Source organism: Pinus tabuliformis, chromosome 4_1, assembly GCF_031772625.1.
Source record: "Pinus tabuliformis cultivar Carrire ecotype Pingquan chromosome 4_1, CPIR1, whole genome shotgun sequence".
NCBI classification, from domain to species: Eukaryota; Viridiplantae; Streptophyta; class Pinopsida; order Pinales; family Pinaceae; genus Pinus; species Pinus tabuliformis.
Window position 1 is genome coordinate 450115674 of NC_142303.1, and position 22716 is coordinate 450138389.

Consider the following 22716-nt stretch of genomic DNA (forward strand, 5'->3'; position numbering starts at 1 on the left):
TTCATGCTTGAAATATGGCATGAGGTTGATTAGCTAAAAGAAAGATTTGGTTCAGCCCAATCTATGGTTAGGTGGTACGTGGAAGTCCCTGACTTGGTTGGTTTCTGCATATGTTAATAAGAGCTCTTTACCTTTTATTTGATGAGTAAATGTGTTTGTTATTATGTGGATTTTATGGTTGTTCTATCAATGTTATTATTTTGGTTATATGATGGTTATAATCATGGTTTTAAGATAGATCTTAGTCATGGATCTCATCATGATTTGGTTAGTAAATGGAATATTAATGAATGAATGACCTAGTAGATGATATCGCAGCTACGATGAGAAGGAATAATACATTGTTGATGATTCTCATATAAGTATGAGACCCATATGTTCATATGTGTATTTATGACCTATAGATTTCATGTTCATGATGTGTTTGATGGAATTCATGTCATGGTTGTGCCCTTTTGGTCAAGTTCTTGTCTAAGTTTTGTATGGAAGGCTTTGTCCCTATGTCATTTATCATTACTTAGAGTTTCATTAAGTTATGGGTAGTGTTATGGAGACTAACCTTGAAAAGTGCCTCAGATCTCGTGGTCACAAACATAGGACTGAGTGAAAAAGACTGCAGTCCCAACCTTGCAGACTTGTGCATGTGACTGGAGGGTTACAACTGAATTCCAATAGTGTTGGGTCAGCATCTGGGGCTCTGAGACACAAAAAAAGACATTTAAGTAAGGTTCTGGGCACCTGGAAGGGTGGTTTAGCCCTTGGGGGTCCTGTAGCACCTGAGGGAGTTTAGTAAGGTTTTGGTTTTGTAGATTCCACTTCCTTAAGGTGATCTAGGATGTTGAATCATATCATAGTAACTATTCATCACATGTTTACCCTGGTAGGTCAGTTAACTTGGGTAAATGTGGGAGAAGGGCATTACAATATGTAACATGCCCTAATTTTGGTCTTTCATACATGACTGTGACTTGTAGACTTAATGACAAGCTCTAGCATCTCACAATGGGAGCTTGACCTAAAAAATAAATTTCCATGCCTCGAGAATAACAATAAATTTATTTTTCTTATTACATCAAATACGTAAAATCATGATTACATATGTCGTTATGAAGACTGAACCTAGTTGCATATATCAATACTCCCTCTTAACTAGGGAGGTATTCATAATTTCAGATTGGTAACCCATATGTTTAGCATCAAATCGACCAACATTGTTACATAGCAATGCCTTGACTAATAATTCTATCTCTCCACAATATCATAAAACAATGTTGGTGAGACCAATGACTTATGTACACCATCATCATCATCTCTCAAGGTACATATCCCACTTGGGTGTTCACAGGGTATGTCCTTCCAGGCCTATTCTTATCTTGGATTCCCAAGCCTCAAAGAATATCAGTCCTCTATGACTACTCTTATCTTGTATTTCCTATATAATCCTCAAAGAGTATCATATGCCATATGCTTACCCAATCCTCCATTGTTTCTTCGAAAGTGAAGATGAGAATGATCTGTCTATTTCTCCCTCTCAACTAGGGAGGATATAACCATTCCTATGAAGGAATTTACCCATTCCTATAAAAGGAATCTACCCAGTCTCCCTCTTATCCAAGGACGTTTCCAAGCTCCCTCTTAACGAGGGACTTGCTTTCCAACATCATCTCTTTGGTGGAGATGATGGTACCTTCAACTTCTTGAAGATATTCTTCTTTCGATGTCATGAAATTCATCTTTAACAATATGGAGACTTAATATTTTGGGGCTTCTTCGTAGGGCATCATCCATCCATGACTTTCGTTCACGAACCATGTTACTCATATCATCCTTCATTTTATTAGAGAGTGATCTATTAGTCCATATCTGGATTTTCTTCATACAACTACCTTTTCCACATCATGTTTCCTTTAGGATCTTCTATCCCACTACATGAATACTAGTTGTAGGTGACATCCAAAACTCTTTTTCAATTTTCGTGTATCACCCCATCAAAATATTGTTCAAAAAAATCAAAATCAAATCAAAATTACCTTTTGTGATGGCCTTTCATCATGATATTTGCTTATTGCAACACCAACATCCTACATACATATTGACACATCTCCAAGATATTCAATGTCAAAAGCCCCCTTCCTTTCTAGACTTCATTAGAGTCTTCATACCTTTTCCATGGAGATGTCATGGTAAATTATTCTAGTCATTGGATGTTGATTTCTTTTTCTACGTGACCATAGTTGCATTTTTCATGATCTCTTCTTCCTTTCATCACATATTTCTCCCCAAGAATTTCTATCCATGGTTCCTCCATATTTTTCAACCACCACATATTCCATATGATTCCATATCATGTTTATTTAATCTAGCCAATATGTGAGCCATGCCTTCATGCATCTTTTCCAATGAAATAGATCCTTTTCCTTTGACCATACTCATGAGGTAGAGTATCCATCCATGCTATTTGAAACTGTATGATGATATGACTTAATTCATTAAACATATGAATACATACCACTTATCTTCTTTGGTAATCTAGGCTTCCTTCAATAAATTCCTTTCCTTGATTGAGAGTACTTAAACCATATTGTGATCTGAAAATGGGGCACTAAAGGCTTCTTGTGGGCTTACAAGAACCTCTCCCACTTACAAAGCTTAAATATTCCCAAGATATTGTGATTAACCAATGAAAAATTAATAATGTGCTTGAAAATAAGGTGTATGCTTATGGTTGTTTTAAAATTGTTTATGTGCTTTAAATTGATTTTCTTAAACTGATATAAAACATATTATAGTGAAACAATGCAGCAAATGAGAATCACACATAAGACGACAAGTTTAATATGGCGTTCACCCAAAACTCTTGGGCTACGTCTCCTTGAGCTCTAGTCAACTCAACTAGGCTCTCTGGGATTATGGTCTAAGTTCTTTTACAAGCTCCATGCTCAAATTCACTTGTTTACACAGAAGACAATGGGTTCAGAACACCATCTTATCCCCTGGCTCTAAAGCTCTCGAATTTCTGGCTCTAGGCTCTAGCTTTGGCTTTGGCTTTGGCTCTCGGCTCTCGCTCTGTCTCTTTGGCTCTAGCCTCTTTGGCTCTAGCTTTAGCTTTCTACAACTTTCAACTCTCTGGATTTTCACTTGACTTCCAAGTGACCCCAAAGACTCCCTCAGTTGCTCTACACATTAAATTTTCGCTCTCTCTTCTCTATTGTATTTCCCTGCTCTCAATTGAGCTCTCTACCTCCTTTGAGGTACTTTTCCAGCTTTTCGGCTACCCCAACCATTTCTTTATGTATCATCATCTCTCTACACCTTTGCGGCTTCCCTGCTCCTTGTCAATTAAACTGGTCATTTGGCTCTGTGGCTTCAAAATGCATCATTGCATGTAAAAATGCTCGCTTGTAGTGTGGCATGAGGATCTGGAGTGGTTACAGAGGTTTCGGGGCCTTCTCTTAGGCAAAAACCCGAAAACAGAGAAAATTTCATTACACAGAGATTTCTGGAAAATACACTATCGGGCATGAATTCCAAATGTCAAATTCCATTCAATCGCCCCTAAAATCCCTATTAGGTCCACCATTAGGCAGCATATCGCATCGCATAAGCGTTTTGGGTAAAATCCCAAATACACGGGAAATACGTGAAAAACCCGACAGAACTCTTTCTATCAGACTTGAAAATTTATCGCATCCACCCTATAATCATATCGGGTCTGCCTTGGGTCACTTTCACAAGCCCCACCGTCGATCTGGGTGATCTCTGATCCAACGGTCAATATGCGACTTCGGGTGGCTTAAGGGTACGGAGGTTACCGGCCCGAAAAGGTGGTTTTCCTCTCTCCTCCGCCAACCACACATCATTCATTGTATGGGATCAGGTGGAGCCGACCCAATACCATTTACCGCTTGAGGCCCACCCAAAATCCCGCTTACGAACTCAAATTTTATAAATCGCACCTATAATTCCCCTTCGGGTTTGGCTTTACTGCTTCGATTGTCTTTCCTTTCTATTTCAGTTTTTACACCGAAACGTGCTTATACACAGGAAAGTCCCTTTATGGCGGAACTCAGATGTTATAAATTTGTGCTTATAAATCCGTCGGGTCCAACATGTTATCGCTGCTTTATATTGTTGTGACGCGATGTTTCGATGCGATATATCACAATTGCAAGTTGCATTGGCCCAGGGGCCCATCCCTTGTCTCATGCCATCGTTTATGCCCATCAGCCGATATCAGCGATCGTAATATCACATCGGCCCAGGGTCCTTACCTTATGTCATGTGCATATGCTTGCCTTCGACCCAATATGTCGGGGATCGACAATTAGGGGTCTCTTCCCTTTCCTCTCAAGTCCGCCTCTTGGACCATCTCTGATGCGATTTCCCTTTATAAGGGTTTTTTTGCCATTTTTAGGGGATTTTGCCTCTTTTTCCAAAGAACAAAGGGCATCTTCTTTCTACGATAACTTCTGCATCCTAAGTCCATTTTTTCCCATTCAAGTTGCAGTAGATTCAGAATGAAAAGATCTCTGCCATGGGGCTATTTCCAGGAACTTCCTTGGACTTTCATTTTCCTTTGTGAGGAACACTTAGACTTAGGAGTCTATCCAAAATCCATTTTGGATGACGCCTTCCCACTAAAAGAACTTTTGGTCTCCAAAAGACTAATATACTAATCTGAACAGTAAATGAGAGTAACAACACCCTCTTCTTTCAGCCTCCATACACTTGCCTTTCATGGTGCCTCTGAACCCAAGTCTCTAACCACTCTCCTTCCTGGATGTGCTGATCCTCTTGGGGAAGAACTGTTTTCCTGCATGACTTCATGCAGAACTCCCACTGAGATGGTCACAAAAGGTAGTTTGAACTTCTTTGCCTTGATCATTGATCCAAGGTGGCTCAAATAAATGTGAAGTACATCTGCTCCACAAAAATTTCATTTGTACCTTTTGAAAAGTTGTCAAAAACAACTATTAACAACAACATAAACACAGACAACAACTGGATGGACTAAACTCTTGCTTCAACAAAAGAAACAGATTTCACATCTTGTGAACACCTCCATGTCTTACATCTACATACAAATGATGGACTACATAACAAGCCCACAAAACATGCCTTTAAACAAATGACCCTTCAAGTCAAGCATGTAGAAAAACACCATTAGGATTCTTTTTCAAAGATGAAACACTTCATCATTATCTCCATATTGGAGACCAAGTTAACTTCTCCCAAGTCAACATTGCATGCACATGCATGTCAAAACAATCAACCCTGCAAGTTAATTACACATACATGTTCAAAAACAAGGAAATTATCAACATCCTTGTGTTCATGCACATCATTCTCATGCATGCATTTCTTCCTTCAAATTTCACTTAAGCACACTGTACTTTCGAAGCTGAAATGAAATATAATGTTGCAACAATGAAGTGAGTCTCCTACTCAGCTTTTCCATTCACCTTCTTGGTAGAAACCTGCAACTTGCATTCCATTAACAAGAAATGCAAATAGATGCATCAATGGACATGTAATCCTAATCGGATAAGAACTCTAACTGTTTCTTACCAATCCCTTTCAAAGGTACTACCTTTGTCTGCACGTTAGCATCATCATGTGAATCATCCTAAAGCACATCAATCATGGAATCTTCCCTTCCATTTCTGCCATCTTCTCTTTCCACTTTCTTCAGCTTTTGTGGAAGCATTGCTGGATTTAGAGTCCAACACTTTTCAACAAGATTCCCTTGCTTATGGCTGTAAGTGCACTGCAATTGCATCCTCTTGACATCATGATTTGCCTTGTCCAATGGAACTTTGGCTTCTTGATTCCTTTCCTTCAAAAGTTTCCTGTATGTGGCTATTCTCTTCCCACATCTAGAAACATTATGGTTATCCAGACCACAAAAGGAACAAGCAATTCTTTTCCCATACCTATGTGGAAATTTATCATGCTTTGCACAATCAAAAGGAAAATGTTTAGAACCAGATTTATACCTTTCTCTTTCACCTTTATTTCCTTCATGAGAAGTTGAAGCAAATGATGAAGTGGCTCCCTTTGGAACACCATCAATCTCTTCAAGGCTGTCAATACCTCCACAACTCTCTAGTTCAAATGTGTGCTTCTGAACACTTGCATCCTGCAAATGATGTTTCAAGCTATTGCATTCCTCCTTAATACAATCTTCACACTCTTGAGGTAGAGGACTTGAAATGAATCTCCTTGGAATTGTTTCAATGGCTTTCATGTCAGCTTTGGAACTCTCTCCATAAGCTTTTACATAGCCAAGGCCCAAATACTTAGGCCTTTCCTTAACCATTATTGGCTCAACAATACCTTGTGCATGTTTACCTAAGCCTTTTCCTTCATAGCCCAACTTGGACAATAGCTTGGAACCTATGCCTCTAGTATGTTTTTCAAAAGAACCAATATAAGCATTCTTAGAAGAATTTGAAGACAAACTGGAATGGTTTACCTCTTCTTCAAGTTGACACTTGACTAAGGCTTCTTGGGAAGCAAAGAGCTGTGTCTCCAATCATGCGTCCTTCTCAGGTTCATATTTTCAATATGAAGTTGCCTCTCCATTTTCTGCAATTTGTTAGAAAGCATCTGCTTCTCTTCCTCCACGGAATTCAACTGCTCTCTCAGTATGCTTCTCTTCCTTCCATCCTCATACATTTCTCTCACCATATCAATCATGGTGGACAAGTCTTGCTTTATGTCTTCATAAAAGACTCTTGTGATGAAGGAGGAATTTGAGGATACACTTGTAGAAGTTGTCATTATGCCAATGAACAAAAGAACTTCAGAAAAGATTAATAAAGAGCTTATTCAACAACCTTTTGCAACAAACCCCTTGTGCTTCAAGGATTTCCTTAAGGTCCTTTGGGATAAGAAGAATGCCTTTAGCCCTTTTTCCTTCTTGTCCTTCCTGGATTGAGCTATCATTAGCTTTCCCTTCACCTCTGCAAACTCAGACAATAGTTAGTCTGCAAACAAGCATACAATCAACCTCTGACTATTTAAACACCTTTTAGACAAGCAATCTTTTCCCTGTCAATCAATCATTTTGATGTAACCTTCTTTGAAGGTGCGATTAATCAATCTCAAGCTCTGATACCACTTGAAGTGAAAATGGGGCACTAAAGGCTTCTTGTGGGCTTACAAGAACCTCTCCCACTTCCAAAGCTTAAATATTCCCAAGATATTGTTATTAACCAATGCAGAATTAATAATGTGCTTGAAAATAAGGTGTATGCTTATGGTTGTTTTAAAACTGTTTATGTGTTGTAAATTGATTTTCTTAAACTGATGTAAAACATATAATAGTGAAGCAATGCAGCAAATGAGCATCACACATAAGATGAAAATTTTAATATGAATTTCACCTAAAACTCTTGGGCTACATCTCCTTGAGCTCTAGTCAACTCAACCAGGCTCTCTAGGATTATGGTCTAAGTTATTTTATAAGATCCACACTCAACTCCACTGGTTTACACAGAACACAATGGATTCAGAACACCATCTTATCCCATGGTTTTGAAGCTATTGTATTTCTAGCTCTAGGCTCTCGCTCTGGCTCTAGCTCTGGTGCTCGGCTCTAGCTCTAGCTCTCAGCTCTGGCTCTGGCTCTTCGGCTCTGGTTTCTTTGGCTATGGCTTTGGCTTCCTGCAACTTTTAGCTCTCTGGCTTTTCACTTGACCTCCAAGTGACCCCAAAGACTCCCTCACCTGCTCTGCACTTTAGCTTTTTGCTCTCTCTTGCATCTCCTTGCTCTCAATTGATTTCTCTGCCTCCTTTGAGGTACTTTTCTGGCTTTTTGGCTACCCCAACCATTTCTCTACATATCATCATCTCTCTGCGCCTCTACGGCTTCCCTGCTTCTTGTTCGTTCGATTGGCCATCTGGGTATGTGGCTCTGTGGCTTCAAAATGCATCATTATCTGTAAAAATGCTTGCTTGCAGCGTGGCATGAGGAGCTGGAGCGGTTACAGAGGTTTCCAGGCCTTCTCTTAGGCAAAAACCCGAAAACGGAGAAAATTTCATTACACAGAGATTTCTAGAAAATACATTATTGGGTGTGAATTCTAGATGTGAAATTCCATTCAATCACCCCTAAGGTCCTTGTCGAGTCCATCATTAGGCAGCATATCACATCGCATAAGAATTTTCGGTAAAATCCCAAATACACGGGAAATACGTGAAAAACCCGACAAAACTCTTTCTATAGGACTTGAAAATTTATCGCATCGACCCTATAATCATATCGGGTCCACCTTGGGTTGCTTTCACAAGCCCCATCATTGATCTGGGTGGTCTCCGATCCAACAGTCAATATGCAACTTTGGGTGGCTTAAGGGTACAAAGATTACTGGCCCGAAAAGGTGGTTTTCCTCTATCCTCCGCCAACCATGCGTTGTTCATTGTATGGGATCGGGCAGAGCCGACCCAATACCATTTGCCGCTTGAGGCCAACCCGAAATCCCGCTTACGGAACTCAAATTTTATAAATCGTGCCTATAATTCCCCTTCAGGTCTGGCTTTATCTCTTCAGGCATCTTTCCTTTGTATTTTGATTTTTATACTGAAATGCACATATACATAGGAAAGTCTCTTTATGGCGGAACTCAAATGTTATAAAGTCGTGCTTATAAATCCATTGGGTCCAACATGTTATCGCCCCTTTATATCACTATGACGCGATGTTGTGATGAGATATATCACAATTGTAAGTTGCATTGGCCTGGGGGCCCGTCCCTTGTCTCATGCCATCGATGATGCCCATCCACCAATATCAGCGATCGAAATATCACATTGGCTCGGGGTCCTTATGTTATGTCATGTGCATATGCTTGCCTTTGACCTGATATGTTGGGGATTGACAATCGGGGGTCTCTTCCCTTTCTGCTTAAGTCCGCCTCTTGGACCATCTCCGATGCAATTTCCATTTATAAGGGTTTTTTGCTATTTTTAGGGGATTTTCCCTCTTTTTCCAAAGAACAAAGGACATCTTCTTTGTACGATCACTTCTGCATCCTAAGTCCATTTTTGCCCATTCAAGTTTTAGTAGATTCAAAATGAAAATATTTCTGCCATGGGGCTATTTCCAAGAACTTCCTTGGACTTTCATTTTCCTCTGTGAGGAACACTTAGACTTAGGAGTCTATCCAAAATCCATTTTGGATCATATTGATAGGCTACATTCCTTTTTCATCATACCATCTTTCTTCCAAATTATGATTCCCATACGAGGTGGAATTCTCAGTGAGACAGTTACTTCTTCTAAGAGGTGAAACTTATAATGAAGATTCCAACAGAGGACATTGATTATCCACATCCCACAAATCCTCCTTCCTAATGATGTATGATGAGCTCTACACTATATGACTTTCTTCTGCCCATAAGTACTACCTATGCTTTCAATGAGGTTCCCAAGAGTTACTTCCTTTTAATGATGACTACTAGAGACTTCTACTTTAGTTATCTTTCAAACTTCTTATGATGATGTCATGAGATCTTGATTCAATCATATGTTCTTATGATTCCATGTTCTAAATGATGCATACTATAATGCTTCTAATGTTTCCTACCATGATAGTTATATTTTACAAAAACTGAAAATAACAAGGTGGAGAATATTATCTCAATCATAGTAGAGGTCTTTTATTTCCTCCTTTGATATCTTATTTTCATCTTCTTCCACTTATTTGGTGACATGGGTTTCTTCCCTTCTTATTTTTTGTTGTCCTTCTTGATTTTAGGAAAATTTCTCTTGTAATTCCCATATTCATGATAGCCATAGCATTGGACTTTTGACATATCCTTCTTGTTTTTTTTATGAGGACCAAAGCTTCAAAATTTTCCCTTTCTTCTTAGCCATGGCAACAAATGATTGTGCTTGCTCATTTGATCCTACATTAATTTTAGCCTTGAGTTTGCTTCCTTCAATTTTACACAAGGACCAAAGTTTATTAAATTGGGTAGCTTCCTTCTTTCCATAGATGCTTTATTTGAAGTTGCTCCAATCCTCTAGTAGTGCATTGAGAAATATGGTGGTCATTTCCTTATGAAAAGTTATTTATCCCAACTCTTCTAGTTGATATCTTATTTATGAAACCCTCATAAAGTATGAGGATATTCAATATTCCTTTGATATATTCATCTTCTAGAGTTCTTGTATTAATTATATCACTTCTCGAGCAATACTTATAGAGAATAATTCTACTAGCTTCTCGTATATCTCTTTTGATGTCTCCAGCTTTGATACATAGGATATGAGTGGATATCTGAAGGATTTTATAAGGATCATTTGATCCCTTACTTCCCAATTCATATAATTTGCAAGAGCTTGATCTTCTTCCTTTGGAGGTTTATTGATTTAACCATTAACATGATCAATGACTTCATTTTCTATGAGTATCAATTTGTCCTCTTATTTCATGCACGAAAGTTTGGTGACCCAAACAGTTTGTTGCTTTCCTTGAAAAATGAAGTCATTTTGATAGATTTAGATGTGGACATGAAGATACTTGTGAATATGCTCCTTGATGAAAAAATCTTCAATTTGCTTCCTTCTTGATAATGACGATGGCGATGCTAGAATATGTCCTCCTGATGAAGACATTTTCCTTTAAAATTGATCCTTCATAGAGAGTGAGATCACCTTGGTTTCTTAATGACGATGATAATGTCTTATCCTTGTTTTTCTTTAATGTATAGGCTTCAAGATGCTCCAATTTTAAGTTATTTTTTATTTATTAGAGGTAGGTTCTTTTGAGGTCTCCTTCTTTGACATGAAGACTGTGCGAGGTTCCAAAGAATGCTTCGAGTGTAGAATCCTTCTTTTAAATGAACTAGGGTTTTGAGGATTTCTTCTTCAAGATGATGACGTAATCCTTGTCCTCATAGTTCCTTTGAGATGAGTGGTCCTTATTGATGATTGATCCTCTTGATTATATTTTAGTTCTTTAGCCTTTGAGTGTCCTTCTTTAAGCTTCCCTTCCTTGACTTGTCACCTTAGCTTTGATACCATTTTGAGAAATCTGGGTGCGGCAAGTGTAGGTTATTTCTCTGCTTTGATAATTGTTTGTGATATATTTTTACTTTGTTAAATTATATTCTTCTTCTTCTTCGTAGTTATTATTAGTTTTCTCTTCATAAAAAAGATACCAAAACATAAATAACAATAAGATAAAGGACATAAGGTATAGGTGATCAACCAAGGCCAAAAATTTCTAAACTCTAAGAGGAAAACTCACAAGAATTATTCTTCTTATAGAATCTTCAATTGATGAATTCCAAGACCTAAAGCCTTTACCAAGACCCCTCCAAGACCAAATCAATGCCTCCCCTTGATGAGCTTCTCTTTTGAAAAGGCAACTCACTTGTTTAGTAGCAGTAGCTTCTCCTTCAACGTCTTTTTTGGACCTGCAACTTCTAGATTGAAATTCAACCTTATTGAAAAAACCCTAGGTCATGCGTGTGGCTAGAATATGGATGATTTTTAACTATTTCTTCTTCGCTTGAGATGGAATCTTCTTTTTATCAATTTGGCTTGTAAGGAAGACCTTATTTGACCCAAAACTTTGGCTCTCTTGGAGTGACTACAATCCAATATCTTTTGCTGCAAAATGATGCTCTGATTATCAAGTGTGTGGAATTATATAGCCCAAAAATAGATCTAAAGTTCTTCGCGCTTCCTTCTCTTTTATTCGTTAGGTATTAAGCTTCTTTCTCTATCTTGAATGAACTCTTATTGATGCTTTAGTGAGTGATCCTTGAATTACACAAAGTACTCCTTTGTATAGACTTTCTTGAGTCCTCAAATAGGCTGACTTGACCTTCTAGATAATTCAACTTGCTTCTTTGTAGGAGAAATTGATTGTTAGCACTTGATGAGGCCTTGGAGGGTCTTTTGACTATACTTAGACTCAAATAAAATTTGTTTACAATATTAACATTCCCTAATTGGGTCTTTCATACATGGAAATGACTTGTAGACTCAATGAAAAGCCATAACAACTCATAATAGGAGCTTGAACTGTTAAACACACATGGACAGCAAGAGAGATATGAAAGATAAAACATGCAGTACAATTTTTATTGACAAATGATATACATTTATAGTATATTGTTTGACCGTTGGGTTTCACATCCCAAGGTCTCTTGGACTCCTTTTGTCCATTTGGCTTCCACACTAACCCATTGAGGATTAGGTGTCCAACATTCCCCCCCTTAATCCAAAGGGTTATGTATGAGTCCAAGAAGAGAGCTGTAATACAAAATGTGAAAAAATGCATGGAAGCACTAGGCTGAATGTGCTCTCTGAAATGTTGGTATAAAGGGCGGTGGTTTAAGGATGACCACCAACACTGGAACGCTTAGTGCAGTTCCCGGAACTCTTCCAAAACTGGCAAGAAGCTGAAGTCTTCTGCTAGAGGAAGTGCTCCTATTGTTTTGAAGAGGGAAACCTTCAACCAATAAAGAGAGGTCTCACCCCGCATAATAGGGAGAACTTCAACCTGAAAAGGGAAGTCTCAACCTGTGATGGTTTAAGGATGACCAACAACTCTGGAATGCTTAATGCAATTCCTGGAACTCTTCCAAAACTGGCAAGAAGCTGGAGTCTTCTGCTAGAGGAAGTGTTCTCAATTTTGCTCCTGGAATTCTTCCAAAACTGGCAAGAAGTTGAAGTCTTCTGCTAGAGGAAGTGTCCTAGATTGCCAACTGAAGGCATGTTCACGGGCATCTTTGTTTCTGGCTACAACTCTGAAACTGGTGTGGCAGGTTGTGGCTCAGGCTCGCTTGATGTGGCTTTGAAGCTTGTAGATGGCCATCATTTCCCCCCCTGTCAGATATAAGGTGAGATGATGGAGAAAACTCAACTGCAAGACCTTTCAATACTTTGGAAGAAGTTCTGACATGTGTTTGGAATATCTTCTTGGCTATTGATGCCCATTGCCAAGAAGCGATCCATCCAAGATGAATCGTTGTTCTTGCAAGACGTTTGTTTCTGAAGCATCTGTGTGAATAATGACTGGTTTTATGACAGTGCTTACATGGATGAAGATCAAAACAATGATCTTTCAGATGGCCAACTCGGTCACAGTGTTGGCATTTTACAATTTGTTGTTGTTGTTGTTGCTGCTGCTGTGGAAGAGGGGCAGAGTCTAGAACAGCTGAAGCTGAACTGTCATGAGGAGCAAGTGAACTGTCATGAATTAATCCAGCACTATGAAAGTGGATGGGCTTTGAGTAGTCTGGAATATGAAAGGACAAGTCCTTGTCATATCCAAGACCTGTTTTGTGCTTGTGGTGGAAAAGTTGTTCCCAAGGTCTAATGATGGGCTTGGGAAGTGCAGACTGAGTTTCTGCATCTGCATGTACAACTGTTGCTTTATTTGAATGAACTGTAACGTTATTGACTTGCTGCTGATGGGTGGTTGCCTCAATGTTCTGAACAAAAATAGGTTCAGAATGATGTCTATTTTGATGTAGCTCTTTTTGCTGTAGCTGTGATTCAAGCTACAAAAAATCAATGTTTTCCTGTGCATTTTGTAGACATGTCTGAATTTCTGAGAGAGATCCTATGCTGATTTGTAATCTGTCATCAACAGTATATTGTATAAGAGTTTTCATGAACTCTAATACTTCACTGATTCTGGCCATTTTTCTTTAATGTCAGATTTACACCTTAAAAACTGATCACAACTACTACTCAGTGCAGAAAATTAATACCCACTCGCAATACACAACAATATCCTTTACAAATGTACACCAAATGAATCAAGGAATCAATGTTTATATATGTAGACAGAGACTATAATGAGTTTTAAGCAAACTAGAAATCTTAAGATTCCTTTATTCATATTGAATTCATGGATTACTTCGTCTTTCAGCGATTTGTTCTCTATTTGCAGCCGAATCTTTACGAAAAACTACACATTCACAAATATTTACTGTGAAAGATCTATATTCCCTATTTTCTCTCCTTAAGACTTCATCATTCCATCTCAGCAGCTGTCCATTCCCTTGAATTGCAGCGGACAGGGGAAACTATCCAACGGGCTTTGCAAGCCAGATGGATTTATTCAATACTTCTTTATTCTCTGCGTTTCCAATCCAAAAACCGAGTTAAGTCAAACTCAGGATTTTTTTATTTTTTCACAAATATAACAAACTTGCCCTACTCTCGGCGGCAATTAGCCCTTTCCAAACAAATGCCTCTGCATAACAAGTCAAAAACGCAAAAACCTAAATTTTCAAACTCCAGAGGGCATATATGTTAAAGAACCCTCTGATAATGTTTCACAAAAGCAATTTCTCCGATCGAAATTCTAAATAAGCCGGCATAATAGCAAATCATTCAGCAAATGCTGCAAATCGTGCCTTGGAAAGGAAGCTTTGCACAGACGTTAAACACACATGGTTTTTACTAAAAAATGTGCCATTATCGATGCTTCTGGCCTCTAATAAAATGACCTCTTCATAGAAGGAATGAAGAATTGAATGCTATGGGTACGCGCCCATGAGAGAACGCTGTATACCATTGTCTTTCAGTCCCATCTCATCACCACTATAATTTCCCCGCAACCTATGAAATTATGAAATCTGCAGAAAACTCTGTGGATCCATGATATTAAAAACAAACCCGTGACAAACTGAAACAATCTTCAAATGGGGTAGCAACGAGAGTATCCGTTACACAGCTAAGCGAAGTTTGTGATGAAGCTGGAGTTGGAAAAACGACAGTTTGTCAATTACATAACCATTACATGATAGGTCGGGGGAGTCCAAGAGTTTTTAAACGGATGCTATGATCTAGAATGTCTGATACTACTCAACAATTCAAACGCTGCGTTAAAATGGGACAACGTTACCATTTAATACCATTCAATACCACGCAGAGATACCATTCGCATAAAATGTTGATACCATTCAATACCACGCAGAGATACCATATAATAGTCAGCCTTTAAATACAACAGACAAATGATCCTTATTCCGCAGACATGTATAAAACTCTAGCTTATAGATAGCAGATACACCTACTTCCGGTGAGTGATGAATACATAAATGTCTATGAAATTTAGTTGCGACTCATCCAAACCGGGTCTGAAATCACCAGCAATTGGATAGACTCTATCTGCGTTCAAACGAAAGAGAATGCGGCATTCTCAACAGCACACTCCAACAACACATCTCCACCATGTCGCAAAAAATCCAACTTTTCGCCTGGAGCTCAAGCCGGAAGCCACTAATCTTTGCTGAAACAGTCGCAAGATGCACCTTTGACAATCATGCCGACAGCGGCAAACAACCAAAGCATAAAATCAAAACCTGCAAAAGTCCAGAATACCAGATATACGTTTAAGAGGCACTAGCAGCATTATAAGACCCGATGCTCTTCTTCTGGTTTCAAAGAAAAAGATGCATTGCACAACATCCGCCAGTGAGTCCACAGAGACCAGAAAGGCAACCGTTCAAAGCCCTCGACTCCATGATCAGAGAATACAGCTGCAAATGCTATTACCCAAAACGTATGCTGAGACAATAACTGTAAATATTTGGAGCTCGAACCTTCACCAATGGCGATTGCACAAGACTGTAGAGATATGGGCTTGCAAATGTACTGTTGTTTTGAGTTTGGGGGTTTTGTTTTGTTTTGCTGGCTTACCGTGTCTGGGGTTTTGTTTTGTTTTGCTGGCTTACCATGTCAGGGAGAGAGCGCAGGTATAAGGGCAACGCAAATGTTCCCATGTCAGATGAATGTCTGACAGAGTGCGCAGGTCTAATTTCAAGGGTCAGGACTGTAAAAGACAGAGGGCACAGGTAAAGAATGGCACAAATAGCGCTGAGTGAAGGAGCGTTTTGTATGCAGAGAGCAGTGTTTTGTATGCAGGTGGAGCAGCTTTCAGGAGCAGCGTTCAGGCCAGTGGAAGCGTCAGAGCAGGAGAATAATGTCAGAATTTTCTATTTGGGGAATTGTGCGTAGAGAATGCAGCTAAAATACTGCTGATAAAACATTCATGAAATGCAGAACTGACTTGCACAGAAAAGCCATAAAACAAATGGCTGAAATTGGAGCAGGACCAGCAATCGCCCGCTCTGATACCATGTTAAACACACATGGACAGCAAGAGAGATATGAAAGATAAAACATGCAGTACAATTTTTATTGACAAATGATATACATTTATAGTACATTGTTTGACCGTTGGGTTTCACATCCCAAGGTCTCTTGGACTCCTTTTGTCCATTCGGCTTCCACACTAACCCATTGAGGATTAGGTGTCCAACATGAGCTAAAAATTAAATTTCCATACCTCAAGAACAGCAACAAATTTATTTTTCTTATTACATCAAATACATAAAATCATGATTACATATGCCATTATGAAGTCCAAACCTAGTTAAATATTTCAACAGTTTGGGATATATCTAGTGTTTCCCTATGGAGTTTCTTTGATGGGCGTGCATATCCTGTAACATGTTATCAGTCATATGTACGTTGGAGGTTATTCTAGCACATATGATATATGCATGATTATGTAAACATATTTTTATTTTAATCTACTAGAATAGGAATTATTTTATTAGAATGATGTATTGAGAAGGGGTATTTAGTGAAACGATTTTAGGAGGTGTTTATCAATGTATACTAAAATTAGGCTTATTCTCTAGTATCCCACAAATACATACTATAGGTTTATTAAGTGGAAACTCAATGCCATGAGCCCATCTTCATATATTACATGATGTGTGTTAGAAATCCTCATCCAGGTGTGCCATATGATGTGTGTATCCATGAAGTGTGTTTCATTCTATCATGCAATGTGTGCTTGTGTCCTCATATTGATTACACATATTATATGTGCACCCCAAACTATATATACATCCATAAATAAACCCCTTAGCACGCCACATGCCCAAGGTAAACCAATTTCTATGCAGTAACTATCAAAGTCAAAATTTATCATGTTGTGCATGCTACATTTGTGCACTTATTTCGTGATTGTATTATGCAAGAGTATTTTTTGAGAGTATTGTGCAAGAGCATTTCCTTAGAGTATTGTACAAGATTATTTCCTGATATTATTGTGCTCAACCCTCAATTTCACACTTATTTATCTCCACATCGGTTCAAACCTCACAAATACTCAATCTATAATATATAAAAATCAATCTTAACACCTTCCCCTCAAGACACCTCAGATAGCCTCACTCTCACCTTTGTGGCCGCAAACCACCTTGTTGTTGTGGATTTTGAAGATGAAGTGAGATAGTTAAATGAGTCATCCTATCCATGCCTAAATTTGTCCACCATAATTTGGGAAGCTCTAACATACCTCTATACCTCTAACATACCTCTATACCAAATACATCAGGAGAGGCACATTGGAGCCAATTTTTCCATCAACCTCCTTCAAGATCCACTTAAGTTCCTGATTGTATGGTCACTCACCCCCAAGAATATTTTTTCTCAATCCAAATTCCTCTTTGGCATGAATATAATAAGGTTGCAAATGCACCTCATCACATAATGAGTTTGTGATATATTCACCTATCTTGTCTTCAAATCATTCTAACATCCTACTGTCCACAGTCTTCATTTGAGCTTACTGTGAAATTCATGTGCATCAACTAGCCTCTCCATGGATATAATTCTGTCCTCCAAGACATCCTCAAGATTATCAATTAACCACTTTAATACTACTCTCTCAATTTGTAGTGTTACGTCATTCAACTACTTCTCGCCTTGTCCATATGTGTCCCTATGATGCCAATAATTTCCTCTATTAATGAGTCACAAGGAAGACACTTGCACACCTACCCTCATCATATTACTCTCCATAGGCACCAAGTGTGGGGTTGGGCATGAAAAGATAACCAAATAGTCTAAGTGCGAACAGGCGACTACCTTCTTTGTTTGCATGAACTCTTGTCCCAAAAACACCTCATAATCATTTAAAAAATAAATAGTAAGACTCATCCTTCCACTTCAATCCTCTAACCTGCCTAAAACATCCTTAACCATATCAGAGAACTTCATTGAAATCTATGGTTTTGAAAGAAATTTGTGTTCTTTTACATATATTTCACTAGGTTAGAATCCTTCATCAAGTCTTATAAGTAGATTTCTTTGTTTTCTCTTAAAATTTATAATAATAACCACACTTATCTATTGCATAAGAAAATATTTATTATCATTATCCAATGATCTCCTAACCTTCACTTTCATCTCAATAAAAATATATCTATACTACTAGACTTTATCTAAAAAATCACTTTATATATATCTATATATATATATATATATATATATATATATATATATATATATATATATATATATATAGATATATATATATATATATATATATATATATATATATATATATATATATATATATATATATATATATATATATATATATATCATTTTGATATTTTCTCCTATTAGTGAGTAGCTTTAACAACCTATAACTATCTTTATAATTGTAATACTTTCCTTTAGACTTTATCATTATTATTATATGTATTAATTAATTAAAAATTAATTATCATCACCTATATTAAATACCAACACTTTCATTATTTATAGTCTCTACTTTCTCTGTCACTTTCATAATTCTATATAAAAATACCCCATTTTCACATTAACGAGATGAAATGTCAAGCGAATTTCAAAATTATAGCATTTTTTTTATAAATAAGACTTCATTAGACAATTATAATTATATTTAATAAAAATACAATAATCTATATTTCTAAAGTGACCATGCTAGTATGTGAATTCCATAAGTGTCTTGCATGCAAGACAGTTGATCGTTGACACAACTATCCACCAAGACAAAGGGTTTTCCCATGGAGTACAACTATCTCATTCCTCTGGCAGCTAGCTTGGCCATAAGGACTTCGCCACAGAAAGCTATTGGTCGACCATTCCTCTAGTGAACTAGGCACTTCTTCATTTACTACACAAAAATGGAGGGAACTAGTAGGTTGAAAATTATTTTATGGAGCACGAGACATAGGGGTGCGCCAAATTTTCATAGTGTCTATATATGTAGGTTGCTTCCAATTGGTATTTTTGTAATTAGGGATTATACTCTCCTAGGTTTGATCATAGAAATGGAGGCACGAGAAGCATTTGAGCTAGTAGCAAGGCACACATCAAAGGCATAGGAAGCATCTGAGCTAGTAGCAAGAAACAAAACAAAGGTTATATTTTCCTCTTCATTATATTTTGCAATATGTGTGGTTTTGTGTTAGATGTATTCTACTTGCTTGAATTTCATGATTTCATAACTTATTTCTCTTATCTTTGTAGCACGGTTCAGGGGTCTTACTTTAGCTACAACAATTCATAGCTTAGCAGTTGTATCACATATACCTTTTCTCAATTAGTGCACCAAACACTACCCCATCATATGTCTAGCCCTTGGCTCAACTACCAGTTATTGAAAACAAACTAATTCACCATTCTTAATTAATTAAATTTCTCCTTTTGAAGGAACTAGTACCAACAATATCATAGGCATAATTTGAGCCAGCTTGAAGCTTCTCTTGTAGTTTACCTCTAATGGGTGGGGGTGTGCTCTAACACCCCTTTCCTTTAACTACTTTTGGTTATTTCCTTCATTGGGTCAATGCTTAGCATTTATTTCTTCACTGTAGTGTGCCCTTCTATAGTAGTTGCTACAACTCTCAAGAAAGAGAGATATATAGCCCTTCCCTACCTGCACGATGTTTTAAAAATCATAATCCCCTTCTTAAACCATCGGGTCATGTATTTAATTCTCTTGTCAAATCTCTCAATGGTCCAATAGTTTATTCTTTTTTTTAGCATCTCCAATCCTAGAGCTTTTCTTAGGTTGGTGATGGTAACTCAAACTGTTAGTCTTAGAAAAGGCCAGAAGATATTACAACACCAAGAAAAGGCTAGAAGATTAATACTAACAATCCTGGATCAGATCTTGTAGGAGAAATTATTGTTGCAATGACAACTACTTAAAAAGTCTTTAGACAACCTAATATATAGTTTCCACATACCAGTTTATTGAGAAGATATTGGATCTCTTATTTAGTGCCACTAGAGGCGGTTTCTCCTGATATTTGATCTGGAGGATTACTTGGCAAGAAAATATTCAAGGTTCTTTAATTGACTTGTCAGACTATTGACTAGTATTATTTCTCCTAAGAGCTGCAAAACTAGGGTTCGTAGATCAACTTGTATTCTATGGTTTCAAACCCTTCTCGTCTCCTTCAAACCCCCCTGAACCAGATGAAATTTCATACACTACCATAATTTTTTTGTTTATCCTTCAATATGCTAGAGTGTGTTAGCTAAAAAAGTGAAAATATAAATAAAAAAGTTATCAGTTTTAGTCCAAGATGTTTTGAAACAGTCAGCATCATAAAACCTAGATCTTGTGTTTATCACATGTTTCCGATTTGAGACCTTGGCTGAAAAGACACAGACCTTGGGAGAACAAAAGGCACACAATATCTTGTCTTTAAATTCATCTCTTTACTTTTCAGAAATTGAGTTTTAAAAGTAAAATGCCTTGTCTTTCAGGAATAGGAGCTCCATGTTTCAGAGAATAAGAATGGCATTAGTTTTGATGGTTAATATTTGATTTTTGGATAATTATTTTTCCTTGGACTTGTAGTATTACCTAGCAAGGATTTCTATTGATTTGTCTTATTATAGAAGGCTTGGTCATGCTTTATCTTACTTGAGTTTGATTTTTCTTGTCTATGGTGTTCCTAATTCATTGTGAAAGGTCAAATTCATGTTTAGAGCGGGCATTAAAAGAATACAACCAACCACTGGACAACAAGGTGAAGCTTTAGTGTAGAGTGTCAGACTCCCTTTTCCTCCCTGAAACTAAAGTTACTGGACTGTGAATGGACCTAGAAGGGGAAATTCCACTACCCTTCCCTTGAGAAATCCATGACCACCCATGAAAGCCTTCATTCTTACAGGTTCTTTTGGCAGTGTTTCCCTTTTCTTTTCCTTCACTTATGATGAAAATTGAGTGAGTAGATTTGCTATCGAATAAATTTTCATTTGTTGTACCTAGTAATTGTTTCATGTCATTTTACATTGTTTTAGTGGAGACTGGAATTTATACCTTATATTTGAGATGCAATGACTGAAATTCTACCTTCGATTTGAGCTGCAATTCTATTGTCTCTTGTTTTGTCACTCTACTAACAAATTAAAGCCATTTATACTCTCACAATACCTCTTTATGCATGACCATGTTAAAGCTTGCCACAGTGATCATGTTTTGAAGTAGGGTTTGAAAGGGTATCTTGAAGACATAAACCAGGAGAGAAATCGTTACCCAAATACAATGTTACTACTGGAAAAATGTTATAAATTAATTAGAGTCTCGTCCCATGGATTTCTTTCAACTTAGTACCTTTTTTTGTCCATTTATGGGACCTGTTTATTTATGTCATGGGAAAAAGTTTTTTTGATGCACCATTATTTTTTAGGTGTTAGTGGTCGGTAATTAATTGATGATGGACTCCTAGATATAATTGCAAGTCCCAATATGTAGCGATTTGATCATATTCTATTTAGATGTTGTGATGGAATATCAAGCATCAATGACACCTACCCTTGAAGTTTTACCTGGCCACATATGCATCTAGCCCAATGTGCAATCTTGTGGTTACTTACCTAAAGTGTTGAGATAGTGGGAAAAGTAAAATAATATGTCCACACGAGATTTACACTAGAGGAAATGATACATCCCTTTAGATCTTCAATATCTAGCAATGATTATTGCCTCACCCTTTAAGAATCAAATCTTCAAAGTCTATTAAAAAAGGTTCTTCATTATTTCAATAGAGTTGCTTCAATGGAAGGATTGTAGAAATAAGTTCTTCGTTATAATTTTAACTTGTAAAACTCAAAAGGTTTGATTGTAATGATCACGTTATGATTCATATAAACTGCAGTCCATTTGACATGCACCAGGGGTATTTCCATTTCATGGGATTATATTATTGCAAGTGATATGACATTGTTTTATAGGTGTTGTAATTATTTCTATTTCTGAGTATTAACAAGTGTGAAATTTTTCTATTATGATTATGACCACATTATTGTACTCATTTACCATCCTCATTTGGTGCTACAATGTCTTCATGGTAACTTAATTACATCCTATTGGTTACCCAAACAAGATTATGGGTAACATGACCAATTTGGTGTAAGTCACAAAATAGTCATCGTTAATATCAAGGAGATGTTGATCAGGTCAGCCAAGTCACCCTCTTTTATGCAGTTCCCTAACCCTAAAGAATGTGTATAACTACAAAGATACACTCCTTTTTCATATCAATTCATCCATGTGAATTCACTATGAAAGGGCACCCCTAAAAAAATCACTCTAAATGTGGTATTTTACTTTATTTTATTGTACTTTATGCACACATATTTCATGTGGTCTATATTAAGGGATCTTGTAGATCTGGAGATTTAATCATTACATTAGGATTTGTTCAATAGACCATTATAGATCTACTATCTCTTTATAGTTTCAATAGGGTATTATAGCTAGTGCAGTGTATTCTTTCTCAATCCAACATTTTTTAGGTCTTAAGAAAGGTGTCCAACACTGTTTTAAAGAATATTTATGTTATGATAAAAGGGCTTAAACACTCCTTTTTAATACATCAAGCGAGTTTCTAAGG